The sequence below is a fragment of the Ranitomeya variabilis genome, chromosome 8, assembly GCF_051348905.1.
Source record: "Ranitomeya variabilis isolate aRanVar5 chromosome 8, aRanVar5.hap1, whole genome shotgun sequence".
In the NCBI taxonomy this organism is placed as follows: domain Eukaryota; kingdom Metazoa; phylum Chordata; class Amphibia; order Anura; family Dendrobatidae; genus Ranitomeya; species Ranitomeya variabilis.
In genome coordinates this window covers 151,777,557-151,802,800 of record NC_135239.1, presented here as the reverse complement: position 1 = coordinate 151,802,800, position 25,244 = coordinate 151,777,557, and the positions used below count along the sequence as shown (strand labels likewise).

The 25,244-nt window shown below is 42.7% G+C and overlaps 1 protein-coding gene across 1 annotated transcript in view; it reads right to left on the bottom strand.

The window, feature by feature from the left end:
• EMP1 (epithelial membrane protein 1) overlaps positions 1-17,525 on the bottom strand; it is a 29,348-nt gene extending 11,823 nt beyond the window's left edge. The window contains exon 1 of the mRNA XM_077276714.1: positions 17,395-17,525. The gene's annotated coding sequence lies outside the window, so the exon portion shown is untranslated. The remainder of the gene's footprint in view (positions 1-17,394) is intronic.
• Between the last annotated feature and the right edge of the window lie 7,719 nt (positions 17,526-25,244).

Here is a 25,244-nt window from a genome sequence, read left to right as displayed (position 1 = left end):
ATCGTTGAAGACAGTTTCAACGATGCCGAAGTCGTTCCCCTGATCGTTGGTCGCTGGGGAGAGCGGTCTGTGTGACAGCTCCCCAGCGACCACACAGCGACTTACCAACGATCACGGCCAGGTCATATCGCTGGTCTTGATCGTTGGTAAATCGCTTAGTGAGACGGGGCCTTTAGGGTTTGCGGTCAGCAGAGTTCCCACTTCCCAGAGCTCGTCCTGTCTTCTAGTTTAACCATCAGGTCATTCCAGGTGCACCTAACCACCAGGTCCATAACAGAAATATCAGAGTGAGGATCCTACCGTCAATCAGAATAAATAGCCCAGAATTCACATATACAAAATATTTGCACATACAATTTTAACAGATAGTTATCACTTTACATACAGGACATATGATTGATAAGATCTACCAAGGTAAAAAATGAATCAACCCATTAACAAACTCAAATGGCTGGAGATTGGCTCAAGAGTCAGCTCCAAATCCACAGAGCAGAAGGACTTCATGGCAAGTGGCAACTAGTCCTGTAGTGATAATCTCCTGCTGATAAAACTCTGATTTAATTGAAATACAATAAGCAGCCCAGTAAGTGACACATCAGTGGAATCAGGATATTTGCCCCTACATCATGCTGTTCTCAGATTAAGTAAAAGCCCGGTGACAGATTCCCTTTAAGAGTCCATTCCCGGGTCAGAGCCTTGTCATGCCAGAGGCTTTTTTTCAGATATTCAGTGGTACCCAGGGCTTCTGCAGTTCCCTTAGTGCTGATATGCTGTGGTGCAAATGAGGTCATTTAGTTTTGCTACTAGAGAGACTCATTATACACTCATATTGACATATATGGAAGGTGGCACACATCGTATCCCAAAATCCTGAGAACTCAAAGCTACATGAAGCCAGAGACGTCTATCACTTCTATGTTTTTAGCCATACTTTTCAGCAAGTATGATTACTTGGTTATTTATTTATTAATAGTCTACAGTGACTTAGGCGAGACTACAAATCTTGTTCACAGATGTGGGTGTTGCTGCCAATTTGTCACATTTTAGGATTACCCATTTTGCACGTGTGCTTCCCATGTGCTTTGTGAGACAAGTTTCACCACTGGTTTGTCATCTTCTCATTAAATTAAAACAACTACACAGAATATATTTGACGGCTCACCAGCACTTTGTCCCATGCTAACAGTAAGGCTGGTTCCACACTTCCACGAAACACGGACTGTGCTTGGATCGCCATGCATGACCGCTGGATCTCCTGACCTGAGCTATCATAGGCATATCTGAGGAAGTTAGATCAGGCCATGAAACCTGGAGGTTGGGCTGGGACTTGTGATCCAAGCACGGACCATATTTCACCGATGTGTTTATTCTGGCCTAAACATGGAGCTTCCTGGCTACATGAATTTGTGTAGACATTTTTTACTTCTTCCTCTCACTTCTTCTGTACAACGGCAACAACACTGAGTGGAAAGACATATTATTCCAGCATCAGACTGTAAGCATAGTTTATTCGAAATCTGCAACCATGAAGACACATAGGTAGAATATTTAATCAGTACTAGATGACATTTTTGTTCTTCATTTCAGATGCAATAGAGCAATTCTAAAAAATAATTTCAAAAGTTAACGTAAACATTACTGAAATAATTCAGTATATAATTGCAGAAATAATCCTGTATGATTTGGCATTCCTGGTTTACTGAACCTTCTGTCCCTATAAGTAGCTAATCCTCTCTAAGTCTATTCTGCACCTTGGAAAGACTATTCAGATATATAGCCATGCTGCAGACTTGGACTGGCCCACGGTGGAGCAGGAAAAACTCCCGGGCGGCCCCTCTGCAGGAGTGAGCCCTCAACTCACGTTTTTAAACAATATTTGTCTCAATATAATTGTATAGACAAAATTAGCATGTCATCATACATTTACCAAACTACCCAGTGTATTATAATATATTTGCATAGGCCAATTTGCTAATGAGGGTAATGTAATATTTGCATCTAACTGAATATTGGGCCCTCAAAGTCGATGTTTCTGGTGGGTGAGCTCTTGCTGATTCCGCAGTCCCTTCTAGCTACACTCACAATCTATAGAGGACAAGGACTCCGGAGGAAAGTCGAATATTGAAGAATTGTTTATTAAAGTCCTGCATCATTTTATCATGGCCAGGTACATGCTGGATGCCATCTACTCTACAGCACATTCAAACAAGCCTGTCACCTATCATCTTCATCATTCATGTACAGCTCCAAATATTACAGTGCAGTTATAGAAAATGTTTGATTATGAATATATCCGTAATTAAAAAATAAATTAGTGGCATCTTAATGTTTGGTGTGTGATGTAGGTGATCACCGATTACTTCTTCTAATGTCCAAATCAAGTGATCTGAATACCAAGCATGCTAGATGATTTAAATAAGTATCGATGTGCATGTAAAGATACGTGAATGTTAATCACCTGTCATGGCTCACGTCATTTCATCTTCCCAGCGGCACACCCTGGGTTCTATTTTTGTAATGGATGGAGTAATAGGCTCATGTATAGAGAATAGTAAGTACTTTCTATTGTGTGGGAACCTTCACTACAGTATCATTTTTTTAATCATGCTTGGTTATTCACACTACTTAACTTTTGTAGATGTACTGACATGTTACCATTGCTCCAGGTGATCTGTCTATCAACACAAGTCTTCAACAAGCTGCTATACCGCATCCAAGCAATGTTGTTGAGACAGATCTTGGAGTAAATATCAGTACTTTAATGTTGTCTTGGAATACTTGCGGAAAGGGACAGCATTAGATTCTGGTAGACTTTATCCTAAATTGTATCTAGACTCAAACCTCATAAAGGTCTCATCAACTCTCAGAAAGTTCTGCAACTTACCAAGGAACACTGGTTCTGTTGGGTCAGACTACATTATGCCCTAAGTGATGTCCGCTCTCTGTAACCGTTACTCTGGGATCTACATTAAAGGACATTCCCATTCTGGGAACGTGACACATGAGACTTCTCACTTGAACAGGTCTCTAAAACTTAATTGAGGTGCACATAATGTATTATTATGCTCCTTACGTAGAGTGAATGGTTTATTTTTCCTTTCAGTCTTCGCCATGCTAATGGTCATCTTGTAAATCTTCCTAGGTAGAGAATTATTCCCATCATGGAAGCCGGTTATAGACACTGTACAATAGCCCCAGGCTTCCAGACTCTCATCTTTAAAATGACAGAATTGCACCCAAGGCTGTTTGAGAAGGAAGACTTATTTTATCAAACACGTGGCCATTTTTTTTACAGCATGCACTGAATTTTGTAGAATTCCCTCTCATTTCAGCAGGTAAAAAGCTTGAGGCATCACTCATATCTCAGGGTCCTTTGCTAATTTCCGAAAGCAAACTTGTCACAGACATTTTTTTAAATTTTAGTTAAAGGAAGACATTTTCTCCCTGACTAATGGATTGACATATTCATGTACGAGGACATGGTGTTTATTATTGCAATTGAAGAGTCCTGTAGTGAGTACAAGGAAGATTTATTCAGTTGTCAGCAAAAGTCAATGCTCAATGCCTGTCATGGCGACTGTCAGAAAACAAATCAATCCTAGCAGCCGAATTTATGAAGTCTCTGCTCAACCCAAGGAACCCACTGAGTCTTTGCACCTTACATTCTATCATCTATATGTTACCATCCTACTAATTATATCCTAGTGCGTACTATTCTTTTTATACATCCTCGTCCAATATTTTCTTCTTTTTAGTGATTGGATTATATAGCATTTAAGGACGACTTATTACCAGGTCAAAAGTGGACAGACTGTGCTCTTCCTTTCTCACGCTGCTCCACTTAATTTTACACTTTTTGTTTTTATAAAATCCGCCATACGGTTCCAGAGAAATGGACTTTTCTTTTTGGTGCTAATTTTTGTTCGTTACCAATGGCGCTGGTTCACAGGATTCTTTTGGGGCATGTCTTTAGGCTGATCTGCCATATGATGCTGTGAGCCAAGCCCCTTGGAAAGACCAGAAAAGTTAGTGCTAAATAAAAAGCCCCATAACTCAGGAACCATATAGATGATTTAAAAAAAACAAAAAGTATAATACAGAAGTAGTGAGAATGAAATATGAGCAAAAGCTGGCTTCTTTTGACCAGGTGACAGGTCCCCTTTAAGCATACATGAGTAGGGCTTTTAACCGGATAAATTTTAAAAGTCTGTGAGGCCAAGTGGTGGCATCACTGGTAGCTCCATGACTGTCTGGTCCTGTGCTCCATAGATAGCTACCCCTTTTGTCATTTGCTACATGTTGGACATTGCAGAATGAGCTGCCTGTCTGTGCTCTGCTTAATATTTATTTGCTTATGTAAGAAAACAATATATGTTAATCACCTTATTAAATGTACAGGGTTGGCTAATCGGGTTTTACTGCATCTGCCCCAATGTAGTTTAATAAAGGCCTGACACCCACGCACGCAGATTGAGTAGGCTGTAGGAAAGAGTGAAATCACCTAGGCACTGCAAACCCAAATATTGGGGAGAGTGCATTTATTGGATATTTTGGAAATATTAGGTTATGTTATCAATTTACACTTACTGATGTTTGGCTACTGCTGGCTGCAAATGTTATAATGTTAGGGAAAATAAGACCTCATGCACATGGCTGTAAGATGGCACCAATAAACGTTGATGGGGTTTTACTGTAAAGTGACTGAACCAGAGGGTGAGACAAAGGGTCTAATGGTAACAAGTCCTACAAGGTATCGAACAACACTGAACCCGGAATGATGACTCCTCTGTTAGGCTTTTTTCCTCCTAATTAGTTGGATATTACATTGGTTATAGGGATATAAGCCACATTTATTGATAATATGAAATGAGAGGGAATTCCTGTTTCACAGTGATCTAGTAAGAGCATTATTGCAATCTCCAGTATCCATTTGTCCTAGCTATCGATCTCTCCAGGCCTTATATTTAGGTTGATCTAGAATTATGGTCATAGTAATCTTTGTGTTCCAGTTGTCAGTGATGATTGGACGGATAATGATTTTTTATTACGTTTCTGTTTCAGGGCACAGGATAGTGCTGGAGCCACCACAATCTAGTGTAGTGTGTATAGGACAAGTACCAGCACCATCCCGGGTTATACTCCTACTGTAACCTAACGCCCTTCATGTGTTTGTTCAACTAGATCTGACTACCGTGCAGAACATTTACTAATAGTATTAACTCAGAGCCAACACCCACCCCAAGGGTTTGGTCACCCATGTCATCCAAATTCTCTGCTGTTTTTCCTTCTTTCTTCCTAATGAACCACTAAAAGATTTACTTTGGCTCTTTTAGGCATGAAACCGTCTGATGACCCATCCCGCAACCTTGTGCTATTAGCAGCATACATCTCTGTACATAGCTAATAAAGATGGCCGTGCCGCAACCATTTCTTGTGTAACATTACTTCAGTACTTTTCATGCATTTCCCAATTAATACATCCAAATAAAATTCATTTTTAGCATCATATGAAATCCTATTTATATATTTAGATTGTCTTAGTAAAATAGATTTATATTAACATATGCGATATTAGAAAAATGACTATGGAGAGGGAAAAAATCCATATGGAGGCTATTGAGTAATGATGAGACATTTCACGTTTTTTTTAAACTCCTTTTGTTATTAGTAAATTATCATGGTAAATATTTGATCCTGTTACATCACAGCTTAGCTGTGCATCACTTGATCATCTACCTTACCGCAGTTGTCATATTTGGATACAAGCTTAGTTTCTTGATGCTTGCCAAAAGATAGCACATGGGATTCACACCTCTAGTCAAGAGTGATTTAGTAATTGATGGTTTGGTTACTAATCAAGGCAAAATAAAAATGTATGAAATGACAGAACTCAGGAACACAAAGTCAATGTTGGCAGAGAGTTACTCAGGATTAAATTTCAGGAAACTTCACTAAGTGCCAACATTGGCAATATTTCCTTAACAGCAACATAGAAGATACTAACTTACATGTGAACGAACAAGCACTTAAAAATTTTGACTTTATATAGACGAGCGGAGGAGCTTCCACAACTAGAAGAAAGTTGAGCAACGTAGTTTGAAATAAAGCTGCATCTGATTACAATAGTCATAATTATTTATTGACCTAAATAAGACAGTGTATTTGCGTAGTCTGTGACCACAGTTGAGCTTTTATGTGGTCATCAAATAACACAGAGGAGTTCAAAAGAAAGATAAGGCTTATAAACTGCCATCAGAACCAGCTTGTGGATGGATTCTCAGGAGAAGACTTTCTGAATGGAGCTGAGGTCAAGCATACTCACCTCCACTCTCTTCATTCTCTAAGGCACTGCCAGAGATAGCACTGTACAATAGAGACTAAAAAGAACGATGGTGTTCATTTGTGACCTCCTCCCCATTGTGACAAGTCCATTTTTAGGATTGATGGGATGCCAGTATTGAATAGGTTTTAAAGTATCAACTTAGTGCAAACCCTTTAACTCATTCTGACATCTGCTATGTACAGTGAAACATTATGGCTGTAGAAGCCAGTGAGAAATTAATAATGAAACCCATCTTCAAATGTATTTATATCCACAAATACATGAACTTAAAGGGGTTATCCAGGACTTTGCTTTTTTTTCTTCAGTGAGGTAGAGATCTGCCTGTTGTGCCTGGTGTTAATCTCTGCTTGCTAAGTGCAGTCACGGACCACTCCTGCCATTGATTCTGCTATTTCATTTGACCTCACGTAAACAGAGCAGCTCTTCCTCTTCTTGCCTGCTCTGTCAATGGGCATTACTGCTGACATCAAGCTGATTGACATTTGGCTCCCCGCAGTTAGGCAGCAGGGAGCTATTGGTAAATCATCATGACACTGGCAGAGAAGCTCTGTCAACAGAGCAGAGAGGAAAAGAAGAAATGCTCTGGGCCTGTCTCTTTGAAAATTCTGAGCTGACAGAGATCAGGACTGGGCAGAACAGGCAGGTACTTAGCAGCTACCTGCCTGTAAGATATTAGCCCACAGCAAAAAAATGTCTCTGAAGGTGTCCACATCCTTTAAGGGCACAACGGAGACATTACTAAACTGCACATATCAATAATTAAAAATAAGGCAGAGAGTCTTATGTTATGGTCCATATAGGACTCCATGTTACCCTATGTTACGTAAAAGGACTTATAAAGCTAATTGAACAAGCATATCCAAACAACAGCATACACGGCTCTGTACAACACATAGGTTGCATGGCGCCAGGACACAGCTCATTTCTTTTAGATATTTGTTTCTTTTATTAATAACACCACATTACAATGCCTGTTGCAATGTATCAGTGCAATAATCACATAGATGAAGGTCATTGTACTTTTTGTAATAATGCCTACTTTGACATATGGTCAAAACATTTCCGGGAGTCAGCTATTGCAAACCAGTGGTGTATAAGAAGAGACAATGAGAAAAATTCCTTTGTGTTTGGCATTTAGAAACTCAGATTTTCTTAAATAGAGAAGTGAAGTTAAGACGTTAAGTCATGCAAGCGATGTATAACCATTGTGTGATAACAAGCATCAAATATCACACCAGCCACCCACCCCACCCATCTGCCTGATTTACAGCACTCTGACTCACTGTGTACTGAAAAACAAAATCCTAAGCAACCCAACCTCTCTAGCGAGATATGTCGTGGTAGCCAGCGACACTGGGAAACCACAATGATTACGTAGCAAAAATATGTTGTAATGGGCAATGTTGTAGCTGCAGGACCGTTCATCTCCTTCTCAGCCGGAGCTGTACTGTACAGGGGCACAGCCATGGAGGAATACAACAGATCAGCAGCCTGGATTTTATTCTGCATGTAAATTCCATATCTATACTGACACAGGAGTCAGATACATGTTCTCGCCTGCTAGAATATCAGTGCACTGAGAAGAGTCCTCATAATGAGATTGCTGTAGCCCTGAGGTTATAAAGTCATCGCAGTACACTTAAGGCTTCAGCGCATACCTGCCATGAATAACACCGGAGCGCCTGGGGCCATCAGTCACATTATGCAGGCAATTAAATGGCATAGCTGACATCTAAGTACTATCAGCCAGTGTGTCTGGATATTCAGGATTAAATAATGCATGCATAGATAGATTAGCTCAAAATGTCCAAGGATTTTTTTCTCTTTTCAAACTTTTTAGTAAATTTATCTTCTTCAATCTAAGTAATAAGCCAGAATGTTATCACTTCCTATATCGTTATGCGTTAATCATCAATTACCAAATTATGTTGTCGGTATGTATGCTCCCTATTTCCATGTTAAGTCACTGATTCATTAATTAGGTTATTATAGATGACTGTCAGAGGCGTAATTATAGTAGGTGACAGGTTGCAATCGCACCCAAGCCCTGGAGCTAAGGAGCCCAAAATGTCCCTTTGGCCTATATGGGAAGACCAATACTACTAAAGACCTGTGGTGGTGGCCCAGTTGGATATTCTGTATTGGGGCCCATGAGGTTGACGAAACGCCTCGGATAACTAGTACAATGGAAGTTCTATTGCCACGAGGGAGTCCACAATCCAAGCAAGCTATGGAAGACATCTCACTAAGGATCAGGATACAGACTTTATATCACATAGGGGAGAAGTGGGGGTATCAGCTCACCAATATAAGTCATGGCAACATGCAGTCCATGTAGAGATGTCTGGAAAGAAACTGGGCAGTACCACCGGCAAAGCAATGCAAAAAATGGAAAGAGAATTACCAGTTCTGGTGCTGGAAATTCTTTCAATTTTTTTTACATCACATACTTAGTAAATTAACACCTGTAATTCACATGCTGGGAGTTCAATAGTCTGCATCAGTAGAGGTTGAGATCTATTGTATTAACTCTGAAGTTTTTAAGGGCCATGATAAAAAACATTCATTTTTACACAGAAGCAAAGTGATGATGTGGTTAAATAGAAGAAAATTATTTAGTTACCTGCTAATTTTTGATCCCACCAATATTCCTGACTTGTCCTGCAGTGATGATTAGCCAACTATTCATAAGTCATTACTGCAGCCAATCCCTGGTCTCAGCGATCTTGTGTCATCCTTGCAGGAACCATCACTAGGCCAGTGATTGGCTGCAGCAGTAACATCAACAGCATCACCAAAATGGCAGCACTGGAGTGCAGAGGTTTTTCCAGGTATGTCACAATTATTATTTTTTACCACACTGCAGGCTTTTAGACATTTTTTGAAATCACGGATATCAGCATGATCTCCTCATGACCAGTCAGATATACCAGTAGATCCCAATCTAATGGCTGCCTATCCAGGCTCTGCATGGTTTACATGTATACAAATTATGCAAGTTTTATCAACGTTTGCGAGAAATAATCTGTGCTTCCTTCATACACGATCTCGCATTTCCTCATATTAATTATTTTAATGTTCTATGTTATTGCAACACTTCTTTCACATAATTATTACACATACTTTAGCAAATCCTCTATTTACTTATGCTATATATACATATGAGCCAATATTTTACTAGGAAATCAATGTTCTTTATTACAGCATCAGTACAAAACAAAATAAGAAAAGTATGATTTTTCTGAAATTGTAGGCTGATTTGGATGAACCTTGACAGAAAAACGACTGGCACATCCAAACTAGTGTGAATAGGTGCATACCTGGAGCAGCTACCTCCATACACAAATATACAAAAAAGCTTACTGTTAGCTTACTGACTGAGCACTCCTCCCGTCACCATGTGGTTTTTAATTACATCTAATCACATTTGGTTCCGGCCAACCCATGGTTAGGCTTTGCTGAGAGAGGTGTCCATATTCACCCAGGCATACAGACATTAGCCTTCGGTAAGTGTTCACATTTGGACAGGGAGGTCAGGGATCCATCAGATTAATGAGGCCACCTTGACGATGGTTGATAGGCTCACACTATGTGGCCAAATTCTGTGCAAAGCGTCTCATAAATATTTTTCCTAATGTTCAAAAAGCCATTTTGCTATTCATATTTCATGTATTTCATATTCGACATGCTTTGGCACGATAGAGTGCAACCTTTTTTTGTATATTGGATGAACCTTGGTCACAAGCTCTCTAATATGATGTACTGACAGATTCCCATTAGCAGTGGAAGTTCTTCCCGGTTTAAGAACAGGAAAGCACAAGAATATGAAATTCCTAATGAAGGCCTGAAATTCTGCCAGCGAATGACTGAATCAGGTGCATGATATACAATATATGATATACAATATAAGGGATGCAGTTGAAATGGTGAACATTTTAATGAATTCATTCTCCAAAAAATATAAAGTACATTAACGTTTCGTCCTGATTCCGGGCCTTCATCACAATGGTGATTGTCCTAAGGACATATGTAAAAGCAATAAGCGCTATGGAAAAAGTGACTACCGTTGCTAGTTGGGTGTTCTTCTACTGTAATAGAAGGGTGGTAGACTATCGCCTTTTACGCCGCATTATTAGCCGTACTGGCACATTAGCATTAGCAGGGCCGGACTGGCCATAGGGCACTTCTGGCAAATGCCAGAAGGGCCGGTGCCAGTGGTGGGCCGCTCAATCCGCCGCCCCCGCCGTCGCATTCAACTATACCGGCGTATAGACGCCGGTACAGTTGAATGCAATGATGGAGGAGAGCGTCTACAGACGCTCCTCTCCCATCATTCCCCGCTCTGCCTCTGACACTGCGGGTGCGCGATGATGTCATATCATCGCGCACCTGCTGTGTCCCGGGCAGACTGCAGCTGCTGAGACAGGAGCAGGAACCAGGAAGCAACGCTGGGCACGAGGAGAGGTGAGGAGAGTTTTTTTTTTTTCTGGACTGTGGGGCCATTCTCGGAGGAGGTGAGGGGAGGAAGAGAAGAGATGTGGGCTGTATATAGCTCTCTGTGGGCTGTGCTCTGTGCTGTATACTACCGTGGGCTGTGTGCTATATATAGTACTCTGTGGGCTGTGCTCTGTGCTGTATACTACTGTGTGCTCTGTGCTATATATAGTTCTCTGTGGGCTGTGCTCTGTGCTGTATACTGCTGTGGGCTGTATATAGTTCTCTGTGGGCTGTGCTCTGTGCTGTATACTACTGTGGGCTGTATATAGCTCTCTGTGGGCTGTGCTCTGTGCTGTATATAGTTCTCTGTGGGCTGTGCTCTGTGCTGTATACTACTGTGGGCTGTATATAGTTCTCTGTGGGCTGTGCTCTGTGCTGTATACTGCTGTGGGCTGTATATAGTTCTCTGTGGGCTGTGCTGTATACTGCTGTGGGCTGTATATAGTTCTCTGTGGGCTGTGCTCTGTGCTGTATACTACTGTGGGCTGTATATAGTACTCTGTGGGCTGTGCTCTGTGCTGTATACTGCTGTGGGCTGTATATAGTTCTCTGTGGGCTGTGCTCTGTGCTGTATACTACTGTGGGCTGTATATAGTACTCTGTGGGCTGTACTCTGTGCTGTATACTGCTGTGGGCTGTATATAGTTCTCTGTGGGCTGTGCTCTGTGCTGTATACTACTGTGGGCTGTATATAGTACTCTGTGGGCTGTGCTCTGTGCTGTATACTGCTGTGGGCTGTATATAGCTCTCTGTGGGCTGTGCTCTGTGCTGTATACTACTGTGGGTTGTATATAGCTCTCTGTGGGCTGTGCTCTGTGCTGTATACTGCTGTGGGCTGTATATAGCTCTCTGGGCTGTGCTGTATACTGCTGTGTGCTCTGTGCTATATATAGTACTCTGTGGGCTGTGCTCTGTGCTGTATACTACTGTGGGCTGTATATAGCTCTCTGGGCTGTGCTGTATACTGCTGTGTGCTCTGTGCTATATATAGTACTCTGTGGGCTGTGCTCTGTGCTGTATACTACTGTGTGCTATATATAGTTCTCTGGGCTGTGCTCTGTGCTGTATACTACTGTGGGCTGTATATAGTACTCTGGGCTGTGCTCTGTGCTGTATACTACTGTGGGCTGTATATAGTACTCTGTGGGCTGTGCTCTGTGCTGTATACTACTGTGGGCTGTATATAGTACTCTGTGGGCTGTGCTCTGTGCTGTATACTGCTGTGGGCTGTATATAGCTCTCTGTGGGCTGTGCTCTGTGCTGTATACTACTGTGTGCTATATATAGTTCTCTGGGCTGTGCTCTGTGCTGTATACTACTGTGGGCTGTATATAGTACTCTGTGGGCTGTGCTCTGTGCTGTATACTACTGTGGGCTGTATATAGTTCTCTGTGGGCTGTGCTCTGTGCTGTATACCACTGTGGGCTGTATATAGTTCTCTGTGGGCTGTGCTCTGTGCTGTATACTACTGTGGGCTGTATATAGCTCTCTGTGGGCTGTGCTCTGTGCTGTATACTACTGTGGGCTGTATATAGCTCTCTGTGGGCTGTGCTCTGTGCTGTATACTACTGTGTGCTCTGTGCTATATATAGTACTCTGTGGGCTGTGCTCTGTGCTGTATACTACTGTGTGCTATATATAGTTCTCTGTGCTGTGCTCTGTGCTGTATACTACTGTGGGCTGTGCTCTGTGCTGTATACTACTGTGGGCTGTATATAGTACTCTGTGGGCTGTGCTCTGTGCTGTATACTACTGTGGGCTGTATATAGTTATCTGTGGGCTGTGCTCTGTGCTGTATGCTACTGTGGGCTGTATATAGTTCTCTGTGGGCTGTGCTCTGTGCTGTATATAGTTCTCTGTGGGCTGTGCTCTGTGCTGTATACTGCTGTGGGCTGTATATAGCTCTCTGTGGGCTGTGCTCTGTGCTGTATACTACTGTGGGCTGTATATAGTTCTCTGTGGGCTGTGCTTTGTGCTGTATACTACTGTGGGCTGTATATAGTTCTCTGTGGGCTGTGCTCTGTGCTGTATACTACTGTGTGCTGTATATAGTTCTCTGTGGGCTGTGCTGTATATAGTACTCTGTGGGCTGTGCTGTATATAGTACTCTGTGGGCTGTGCTGTATATAGTACTCTGTGGGCTGTGCTGTATATAGTACTCTGTGGGCTGTGCTGTATATAGTACTCTGTGGGCTGTGCTGTATATAGTACTCTGTGGGCTGTGCTGTATATAGTACTCTCTGGGCTGTGCTGTATATAGTACTCTCTGGGCTGTGCTGTATATAGTACTCTCTGGGCTGTGCTGTATATAGTACTCTCTGGGCTGTGCTGTATATAGTACTCTGGGCTGTGCTGTATATAGTACTCTGGGCTGTGCTTTATATAGTTCTCTGTGGGCTGTGCTGTATATAGTTCTCTGTGGGCTGTGCTGTATATATTACTTTGTGGGCTGTGCTGTATATATTACTTTGTGGGCTGTGCTGTATATATTACTTTGTGGGCTGTGCTGTATATATTACTCTGTGGGCTGTGCTGTATACTACTGTGTGGACTGTGCTGTATACTTCTACGTGGGCTGTGCTGTATACTACTGTGTGGTCTGTGCTGTATACTACTGTGTGGTCTGTGCTGAATACTGCTGTGTGGGCTGTGTTATCTACTACGCGAGCTGTGCTATAGTATGCAGGCTGTGCTGTATACTATGCGGTTTGTGCTATATAATATGCGGGCTTTGCTATATACTATGGGGAGTATATTATATTCTATGGGGGAGGCCATGTTATGTACTATGTGGCTATGTTATATACTATTGTGGGGGTATATTATATTCTATGGGGGAGGCTGCGTTATATACTATGGGGGGCTGCATTATATTCTATGGGGGGCTACATTATATATTATGGGGAGGTGGGCTGTATTATATTCTATGGGGGTTACATACTCTGGGGTGGCTGCATTATACTCTGTGGGGTGGCTGCATTATACTCTGGGGTGGCTGCATTATACTCTGGGGTGGCTGCATTATACTCTGGGGTGGCTGCATTATACTATATGTGGGCTGCATTATACTGTATCGAGGACTATGGGGAATACGTTATACTATATGAAGAACTATGGGGTGCATTATACTATGGGAAGTGAATTGTACTACATGGATGACTGTGGCGGTGCATTATACTATATGGAGCACTATGAGGATTGTATTATGCTATATGGAGGACTATGAGGATTGTATTATGCTATATGGAGGACTATGAGGAGTGTATTATACTATGTGGAGGACTGAGCAGTGTATTTTAATATATGGAGGACTATAGGGAGTGTATTATACTATATGGAGGACTATGGAGCACATTATAATATATGGAGGACTATGGGGTGTATTTTACTAAACAAGTAAAATGCTGCATATTCGGATTGTTTTTGCTGGAACAAAAAGCCTTGTTGTCAGCAGCACATTGCCAGTGTAAACTGTAGATGTGCTGCTGAAAACATGATACTGTATGGTGATCTGTTAGTGATCTATTAGTGATCGTTCTGTCTCATCATTATTCCTCAGCTGGTGGAAAGAGGCCGGGAAACAAGCGTTGAACAACTTCAGTATTGTCGATCAAACTCGTTTAGCGGCCTGAACTCAGCGCACGTAAATACAACAGAAAGGCTTCTGTGTGATGTGCAATATGTTAGCATTTGGGGACCCATTTTAAACTTTACCTAGGGCCCCACTTTGCCTAAAACCGGCCCTGCCTACAAGTGTACAAAAATATTATACAGTCACCATGTGACAAGTGGGCCTGTGTAACTTCAAATGCCAGGGCTGAATTTTAGTCCCAGTCCGGCCCTGAGCATTAGGCTTGTATCTAGAACTGTTCTCCTTTCTCTTCAGAGTGCTATCTAACTAGAATTATTCTTTAGATCACAATATATCACAGAATTGCTAAAACATAGAAGCCCAGCTAGAAAGAAAAGCTTGTGACAATCTAATCTGAGCAACACCCAGTATTGAGTAACCCTTACATTCGGGAACAAGGGTTATTCTGCTGTTCTTGCATACCAGTCCATTTATATAGGCTCTGCAACAGCTAATTAAAGTTTACTAAAAGTACCATAAAATAGCTGCAGTTGGGTTACAAACATGACGTTTGAACAATAGATTAACTATCAAAATTCTAAAATTCAGGAAATGGCAAAACCTTCTGCTGTCCAGAAATGACAATTACAAAACATGTCACATTATTTAACATGACACTTATAGGGAACCTGTCACCTGAATTTGGTGGGACAGGTTTGCGGTCATATGGGCGGGGTTTTCGGGTGTTTGATTCACCCTTTCCTTACCCGCTGGCTGCATGCTGGCCGCAATATTTGATTGAAGTTCATGCTCTGTCCTCCGTAGTAGATGCCTGTGCAAGGCAATCTTACCTTGCGCACGCGCTGTATGCTTTGCCCATCTGCGGGCAAAGCCGAAAAGCATTAGTGCGCATGCGCCGGCGCACTATGTCCCGGAGGTATTTCGCTGTGTTCCGGGACATAGTGCGCCGGCACATGCGCACTAATGCTTTTCGGCTTTGCCCACAGTTGGGCAAAGCATACTGCGCGTGCGCAAGGCAAGATTGTCTTGCGCAAGCGTCTACTACGGAGGACAGAGCATGAACTTCAATCAAATATTGTGGCCAGCATGCAGCCAGCAGGTAAGGAAAGGGTGAATCAAACACCCGAAAACCCCGCCCATATGTCCGCAAACCTATCCCACCAAATTCAGGTGACAGGTTCCCTTTAAGTGATTTTCATTGGCATGTTTCCCCAGATTCCTAATGATATTTTAGTTAGTACATTACATTTAGAGTTTATTCACACATCAGTATTTTTGATCAGTATTTTATCAGTATCTCTATGCCAAACCCAGGAGAGTCTCCAAAACACTGAGCATGTATCAATCTTTCAATCATAGTTTTTCTCTGTATGTTCCACTCCTAACATTGGCATAAAGCACTGATGCAAAATACTGACCAAATATTAAACTTATGAATAAGGCCTTGAAGTGTCTTTTGCTGAACCAGCTTCCTATATTCACTGCAACAACCGGATTAAGCATTGCTAGACTGAGGAAGTGCCTGCTTCGTAAACTCTGGCAGAAGCTCATCCATCCACCATCCAGAAGTTCCTGGTCATTTTTGATCCAGACCTGCTTTCCTGTAGCATATAGAGGAGGCTTGGCACTTCCAATCTCGTCTGGTGCATCAAAGCCAGGGATGGACATACCATTGTTGCAACCAGTGCAGCCACACAGGGGCCAAGGAGATAAGAGGGGCCACTCCAACCTCCAAAGCAAGTACAATTGTGCATTTGATACTAGACTATAAATTGCCCAGGTACTTTTCTTGCACTGGAGCCCTCTTCTGTTTGTTTCAACCACTGAACAAAACCCTAAGAACTAAAGACAACTCTATCAAAACTGAGAGCTTTTTTAAGAAGGATGGAAAAATTATATTCTAAAGGAATGGTCTTATAAGATTTACTGAGGTTGAACTAGATGAGACCTTCAATTGACAATGATCACATTTATTGAACACTTTTACCTTGCTAAGTCTTTTAGAAGACTTACATACTATGATGTGCCTGAAATTGTTGTATTTTTATATTATACTAACTTTTCTAGCACCATAAGTTCCACAGTGATTTACAGGAATTATCACTACTATCTCGAATGGGACTCACAATCCAAATTCCCTATCAGTGTCACTTTGGAGTATGGGAAGAAACCAGAGAACATGGAGGAAACCCACACAAACACGGGGAGAACATACAAACTCTCGTTGGTGGGATTTGAACTCAGGACCCCAGCGCTGCAAGGCTGCAGTGCTAACCACTGTAACAACAAACAATAGCAATATGGTTCAATTCGCGCAAAGGTCCAGATGATGTATAATTCATACTATTCATCCATAATATTAAACAGTGACAGGGTCATGGGTGTCCAAGGCACAATGACGTGCTTGGGGAGAGGTTAGCCAGTTTGTCGGGTCCTACAGAAATGCTAACACAAATTATTGAAAATGTAGTGCTGGACATCTTTAGAGGGAGACGACAAGGAGGACCACAGAATATTATAGATAGCAGCTTTAATGCTATGCCAGATAGGTATATATCTGTAAGCACTAATGTCTTGCTTTGGACTGTAAGATATGATACATGTTTAGTGTTTGAAGAAAAGTAAAGTTGTATATATAGACATATTATTTTGTAGACATATTACTTTCTTCTTTTCTTGGCTTGATGAAATCTTTGCATGCATAAAGATAATAGAACAAAAATACAAAAATGCAATGAACTAAAAGACAAAAAAAGAACAAACCCATAAAAACCATGCATATAAAGGTTTAGAGCCACTGGGTTTGTAGCAAAATATTCAATCACAACTGAACAAACAGTGATAATCATCTGTCTGAAAACCTCAGAAGTTGTGTCAAATCTCCAATTCTGATCATAGAAATGACTGTTTGACATGAACTTTGTCAAAAAGCCTGAAAGCAAATTTCTCAAACAAATCTTACCGAGGAGAATGGTGTGTGCTTCCAGACGTCCTGGCTCACTTTTGGTGTGAATGGCAATACTTGGATAGCAATACTTCTCAAGCAGTTATAGGTTCTGTGTGATGCAATTAGGGTGGTGCCCCGTGCGAGCTTTATAGGAACATATATATGCAGAGAACTATCAAGGAAAGAATTCAGCTACACCCAGGTTTTGGCAGCTGCATAGTTGCAAGGTATGGGAGGAGGCAGAAAGTTGTACTACGTTCTGTGCTGTGTGAGTCACAATTACATTTTTAGATGGAAAGAAAATGAATGACTAAAAACTCACACAATGATGCACAGAGAATCGTTAGGAAACAGACTTGTTTTCAAAAACAGATATATAAAAGGAAAAAAAGACTATGTGGTAACCAAGTGAGCAGTCCGTGGTTGTACCACCTCATATTGTGGAAAAAGAGGCTTTTCCAAGATGAGGTCATGATTTAGCAGCACTGTATGGCCACTTGTTGATGCAACTGAACGAACCTTCTTATCGGCTCTCCACCTGCAGCCTGATGTAAACTGTAAGGTGCTGTCCACTCAATACATGTTTCCAGTCTTTGTGCTGGCCACTCTGGGAACATCTACAGGTGCTTCTCACAAAATTAGAATATCATCAAAAAGTTAATTTATTTCAGTTCTTCAATACAAAAAGTGAAACTCATATATTATATAGAGTCATTACAAACAGAGTGATCTATTTCAAATGTTTATTTTTGCTTATGTTGATGATTATGGCTTACAGCCAATGAAACCCCCAAAGTCATTATCTCAGTAAATTAGAATAATGTTCAAGGTAGGAGATTCCGTGTGGTTAACAACTAAGAATCTGAAGTTAAACGTTCCTTCACAAAAACTTGGACAGAAATTCATTGGCCCTTTCAAGATCAACGGTATTGTGAGCTCTGTGGCCTGCCGGCTGAAGCTGCCTAGGACTATGAAGGTACATCCAGTTTTTCATGTATCATTACTAAAGCCTGTATCTCCTAATACTTTCCAGGGTCGTGTTGTGCCACCTCCGCAGCCTGTGGTGATTGATGGGCAAGAACAATTTGTGGTGGAGGAAATTATTGATTCCAGGATTCGCAGGAATCGTCTCCAATATCTGATAAGATGGCAGGCATATCCCCCTGAGGAAGATTCTTGGGAACCTGTGGAAAACATCAATGCCCAACAGAAGATTTCTCGTTTTCATCAGAGATTCCCTGAGAAACCAGGACCAGGATCGTCCTGAGGCCGCTTCTAAGGAGGGAGTAATGTCAGGACTCTGAACATTTTTTATTACCTTTTGTGCATTACTGCCCTTTTCCAAGATGGCGTCTTTGGTCTCATGTGCACTGTGTTTTCCTGCTATAAAACTCCACCCCGACCTTCAGTCTGTGCTAGAGTATTCTGCCTTGCATCCAGCTCCTGACTCTGGTGACTTCCTGGCTATATACCTTCTCCTGTGAACCTGTGTGGTGATCCTGCTACTCTGCTCTGAGTTCCTGCTGCATACACCAGTTTCCAGTAATCTTCCTTCATCTGCTGCTCGTGTTTACTTCCATTTGCATTTGCTGGACATGTAAGCTGTTGCTGCTCTGCAAAAACCTGACACTATTACCCAGGACTCCCTGGTTGTGCTAAGATATTATTTGAACTGCCTTATAAGCATTTCTATCTGTGTTTGGACTAAAACAAGGACTTATTCGTGTCAAGTATCCTCAAGAATAACTGTGGTTCATAGACTTTCTGCATGATTGCATTTTCCTCTGAAGTTTCCTATAGAATTCTAAGCTGCGTTTATTATTTGCACCAAGAGTTGTGGACTTGAGTTTCTCTCTGCACCTGTTTGAATCACCGTGTGATAATTGTTATGGACCTGGTGGTTAGGAACACCTGGAATGACCTGATGGTTAAACTAGACTACAGGACAAGCTCTGGGAAGTGGGATCTCTGCTGACCGCAAACCCTAATCCTATCTCGCAAACTAGAAATAGCCGTGGAGCGTACCTAACTCTCCCTACACGCCTCTTCACAGCCTAAGAGCTAACTACCCCTAAAGATAGGGAATAAAGCCTTACCTTGCCTCAGAGAAATTCCCCAAAGGAAAAAGGCAGACCCCCACATATATTGACTGTGAGTTAATATACCACCAGAGGGAGTCCACAGACAGAACTCGCCGAAGTACCATTCATGACCACAGGAGGGAGTTCGAGAACGGAATTCACAACAGATAATATAGACTTTACCACTTATAAAACTGTGTCCTGTATATGTCTTGTGCCACACAAAGAGTCTCCTGAGTTATCCCCTATAATTATTACAAGGCCATTCAAAAATTTGGGGGAGATTCACAAAGAGTAGACTGCTGCTGGAGTAATTGCTTCAAGAGCCACCACACACAGATGTATCCAGGACATGGGCTACAAGTGTCGCATTCCTTGTGTCAAGCCACTCATGACCAATAGAGAACTCCAGAAGCGTCTTACATGGGCCAACGAGAAAAAGAACTCGACTGTTGCTCAGTGGTCCAAGATGTTTTCAGATTAAAATAAACTTTGCATTTCCTTTGGAAATCAAGGTCCCAGAGTCTGGAGGAATAATGAAGAGGCACACAACCCAAGCTGATTGAGGTCTAGTGTGAAGTTTCCACAATCAGTGATGGTTTGGGGAGCCATGTCGTCTGCTAGGTCCACTGTGTTTTATCAAGACCAAAGTCAGCGCAGCTGTCTACCAGGAAATTTTAGAGCACTTCATGCTTCCCTCTGTCGGCAAGATTTTTGGAGACATAAATTTCATTCTCCAGCAGGACTTGGCACCTGTCCACACTGCCAAAAGTACCAATACCTGGATACAAACAACAGTATCACTGTGCTTGATTGGCCGGCAAACTTGCCTGACCTTGGCCCCATAGAGAATCTATGGGGTATTGTCAAGGGGAAGATGAGAGACACCAGACCCAACAAGGCAGGCGAGCTGAAGGCTGCTATAAAAGCAACCTGGGCTTCCATGACACCTCAGCAGTGCTGCAGGCTGACCGCCTCCATGCCATGCCACATTGATGCAGTAATTGATGCAAAAGGAGCCCTGACTAAGTATTGAGTGCACTTACTGATCATTCATTTCAGTAGGCCAACATTTTGGATTTAAAATCATTTCTCAAGCTGGTGTTATAAAGTATTCTAATTTACTGAGATAATGACTTTTGGTTTTTCATTGGCTGTAAGCCATAATCATCAACATTAACAGAAATAAACACTTAAAATAGATCACTCTGTAATGTATCTATATAATATATGAGTTTCACTGTTTGTATTGAAGAACTGAAATAAATTAACTTTTTGATGCTATTCTAATTTTTTGAGATGCACCTGTAAAACCTCTCACACCTCAATATTCATTTTTTAATTTTAAAGTTGTTTCCCAAGCGAAAATAAAAAGTCAGCAGTCACTCCATGTGATGACAGGCTGCCGAACAGTGATGGAGCACACACAGTCACACTTTATCAGTATTCCTGCAGGTGGGAGGTCACATGACCACATGTATGTGATTTGCATAGTTGCAGTCAATTGTTGAATAGTCTTACTCGGCTTCGCTGATTAAAAGAGAACTGAGAGAAGTTGTAGTAATCTGGTCAGTACATGAACGCAAGACTGCAGTCACTCTGAGTGGCTGCAGACTTGTGAATCCTTACTTTGCGCACACTGTGCACTGTGAGGATTCTCTGGTGTCAGCATCGGGAGAAGATGGTCATGTGACCACAATATGCATACTCCTGGCCACATTCCAACTAGACTCTTTTCGGCGTGCCTAAGACATTTGCATTGAGCTAGTTCATACCGGTTTAGTCGGAGTGTGGCAAGAAGTATGTAAGTTGCATAGTTGTGGTCACATGACCACCCATTCCCAGCATCGGCAATCTAAAATCCTCACAGCGCACAGTGAGCATGATTTCACAAGTCTGCAGACACATAGAGTGACTGCAGACTTATAGCCTAAGGCTGGACAACCCCTTTATCACAGATGGATAGAGTTCCGAACATCCAGTAACAGTGTCAGCATAACTGAGTAGCCGAGCACAGCCCGTATGAATCTCTCAGCATTTCTTTCATGGCATTGCAGCACAGGCTACAATTAATTATTATGAGTTCACCTGGCTGCTGTACAGAGCTATGCTACATGGCCAGTAAAGAAGCAGCTTTAGGAACTTAAAGGGAAGAAGAATGTAAATACAAGTCATTTATAATGTAAACTCATTTGTGTTAGGTGTCGAGTTCCCGCCTCTGCACAGGGGGAATCTCATACCATATCTGCTGTGGTCTTCCATTTTCCTCCAGCCACACTGGAGCCTGCTCAGCGGAGACATCAGTCCCAGCGTCTGACTCAAGCTGATACTGTGCGACTGGTTACAGCTGCCCTTCCAGGCTCTGCCTTTGTAGCCAGCACTGATCAGCAGCGAGGAGGTCTTTCTGGGACTAAGTCCTGCTTTTTCCATATTGAGCATGCCCACGGCACGATCTCCCATTGGAGGTCGGGGGTCACATGCTCGGGTCCTGTTGGGGCTCCTATTGGACCATCTGGAAGATCCTGTAGCACTGCTGCTCTAAAAGGTTCACATGGCCGCTCGGCCATGCGCTAGTGTATACTTGATAATGTGTGTGTGTGTAGATGTGTTACTTTCGCTCCTTAATCATCCCCCTCCTAGTATTGTTGACTGCTCGCAAATGGTGGATGCTATCTAGCGCCCGACAGTGCTACCTGCACACCTAGCACACATTACAACGTCTGATTGCAGTGACCGCCAGTGCGGCGCCGTGCGCTAATAGAGCACTTTCCTGGCCCAAGTCTGGGTGGTTAGTGGCGTCTGCCAGAGCGGCACTGCACGCACTCTTGGGCATTAAATTATTACTTCTGTTAAAATCTGACACCCCAGTAGCGGTGCACTCTATCGTGCCAAAGCATGTGGAATATGAAATACATGAAATATGAATAGCAAAATGGCTTTTTGAACATTAGGAAAAATATTTATGAGACGCTTTGCACAGAATTTGGCCAAATAGTATGAGCCCATCAACCATCGTCAAGGTTGCCTCATTAATCTGATGGGTCCCTGACCTCCCTGTCGAAATGTGAACACTTACCTAAGGCTAATGTCTGTATGCATGGGTAAATGTGGACACCTCTCTCAGTAAAGCCTACATATATAGGTTTGCCCGGAACCAAGTGTGATTAGATGTAATTAAAAACCATATGGTGAAGGGAGGAGTGCTCAGTCAGTGAGCTAACATAGAAATGACAGAAAAACAACTGGCACATCCAAACAAGTGTGAATAGGTGAATACCAGGAGCAGCTACCTCCATATACAATATATGAAAAAAGGTTGCACTCTATCGTGCCAAAGCATGTCGAATATGAAATACATGAAATATGAATATCAAAATGGCTTTTTGAACATTAGGAAAAATATTTATAAGACGCTTTGCACAGGATTTGGACAAATAGTGTGAGCCCATCAACCATCGCCAAGGTGGCCTCATTAATCTGATGAGTCCCTGACCTCCCTGTCCAAATGTGAACACTTACCTAAGGCTAATGTCTGTATGCGTGGGTAAATGTGGACACCTCTCTCAGTAAAGCCTACATATATGGGTTGGCTGGAATCAAGTGTGATTAGATGTAATTAAAAACCACATGGTGAAGGGAGGAGTGCTCAGTCAGTGAGCTAACATAGAAATGACAGAAAAACAACTGGCACATCCAAACTAGTGTGAATAGGTGCATACCAGGAGCAGCTACCTCCATATACAATATACGAAAAAAGGTTGCACTCTATCGTGCCAAAGCATCTTGAATATGAAAAACATGAAATATGAATAGCAAAATGGCTTTTTGAACATTAGGAAAAATATTTAGTAATGGTGGACGAACAGCGATTACAATGGTACATCCAGCAGCTGGCTCTTGAGCGCACAACCTCGGCTGTGGATGTTATCGCGGTCGCTGTTCAGGCTGATAGCGTAGCTGCAGCCAGTTTGTCCACTGCCACCCCTGCTCCGACTTTATCACGTCTCCCACTACCTGATAAGTTTACTGGTGACAGTAAGCTGTGTTGGGGATTTTTGAGTCAGTGTGCCATACACCTTGAGCTCCTGGCTGCACGTTTTCCCACAGAGCAGGCGAAGGTGGGATTTATTGTATCCCTGCTGTCGGGCAGGGCGTTAGAGTGGGCAACTCCGCTGTGGGAGCGTGACGATCATGTGGTGCAGAGTGCTTCAAGGTTTCTGGACTCTTTGAGACAGGTCTTTTTGGGACCTTGTGTCACCCATGATTCGGCACTCCAACTGCTGGCTTTGAAACAGGGTTCATCCATGGTCAGTCATTTTTCCGTTCACGTCCGGACTTTGGAATCTGAGCTGGAGTGGCCGGATAAAGTCCCTATCCCTGTATTCTGAAGAGGACTGGATGACCATGTGAAGGATGCCTTGGCCACTAGGGAGATTCCCATCACACTGGAAGAGCTGATAGCCATATCCACTCGCATTGACCTCCGTTTTCACGAGCGGGGGTTGGGGGTTGGAGGTTTTGGATGGCACCTACTTTCGCCAAGCCACTGGTCCCCTGTTCAAGTGTCCAAGCCCTATGAGGCCATGGAGGTTTCTCGAGCAGGTCCTAAGTCTCGGGCAGCTCGAATACCCATGGTCTGTAATGTCTGCCAGCAGTCAGGACATTATACCAAGAAATGTCCACAGCGGCAGGGGAAACGACCGCGTCTAGTAACTGTAGGAGGAGGTTCACTAGACACAGCAGCGTTTTCCTCCAAATTGTCCTTCAAGGGGACAATTACCTTTGGCCCTTCCACTTTTACGGTCGAGCTTTGTGTGGATTCCGGGGCGGAGGGAAATTTCATGTCCTCAGCCTTTGCCCAACAGCATGCAATATCCCTGGTAATGCTAGCCAAACCATTGACCGTAAGAGTGGTGAATGGGTCGACACTGCCCTCACAAATTACACACCAGATTATCCCATTTACATTATCCATGTCTCCATCCCATCAGGAGATCATTTCCCTTCTAGTCATTCCTGAGGGAATAGACAAGATTCTGCTAGGGATACCTTGGTTGCGTTACCACTCTCCACATATAGAGTGGTCCTCTGGGAGAATTCTGGGATGAAGTAAATCTTGTGAGGGTAGATGTCTGAGGGAGTGCGTTCAGGTTGCCACAACAGAGGTACCCGCAGATCTTACCTCTCTCCCCAAGCACTATTGGTCTTATGCGGACGTATTCTCCAAGAGAGCTGCAGGGACTCTTCCGCCTCACCACCCCTCTGACTGTCCTATTGATCTCTTGCCTGGGTCAGAGCCTCCCCAGGCACGAGTCTATCCCCTGTCTCTCCCGGAGATGGAGGCAATGTCCCTATACATCCAGGAAAATCTGGCAAGAGGATTCATTAGGAAATCAGTGTCACCTGCAGGGGTGGGGTTCTTCTTTGTGCAAAAGAAGAACAGAGAATTGCGTCCATGTTTTGACTACCGGGGTCTTAACGCTATCACCGTTAAGAATAAGTACCCTCTGCCTTTGATATCTGAGCTCTTCGATAGACTGCGAGGGGCGAGGGTATTTACTAAGTTAGATCTGCGGGGTGCTTACAACCTGATTCGCATCCAGGAGGGGGAGGAATGGAAGATGGCTTTTAATACCAGGGAAGGGCACTATGATTATTTGGTGATGCCCTTTGGGCTCTGTAATGCCCCAGCCGTCTTCCAAGACTTTGTGAATGACATCTTCCGGGATATGCTCTCCACCTTGGTGGTAGGCTATCTGGATGATATTCTCATCTACTTTCCAG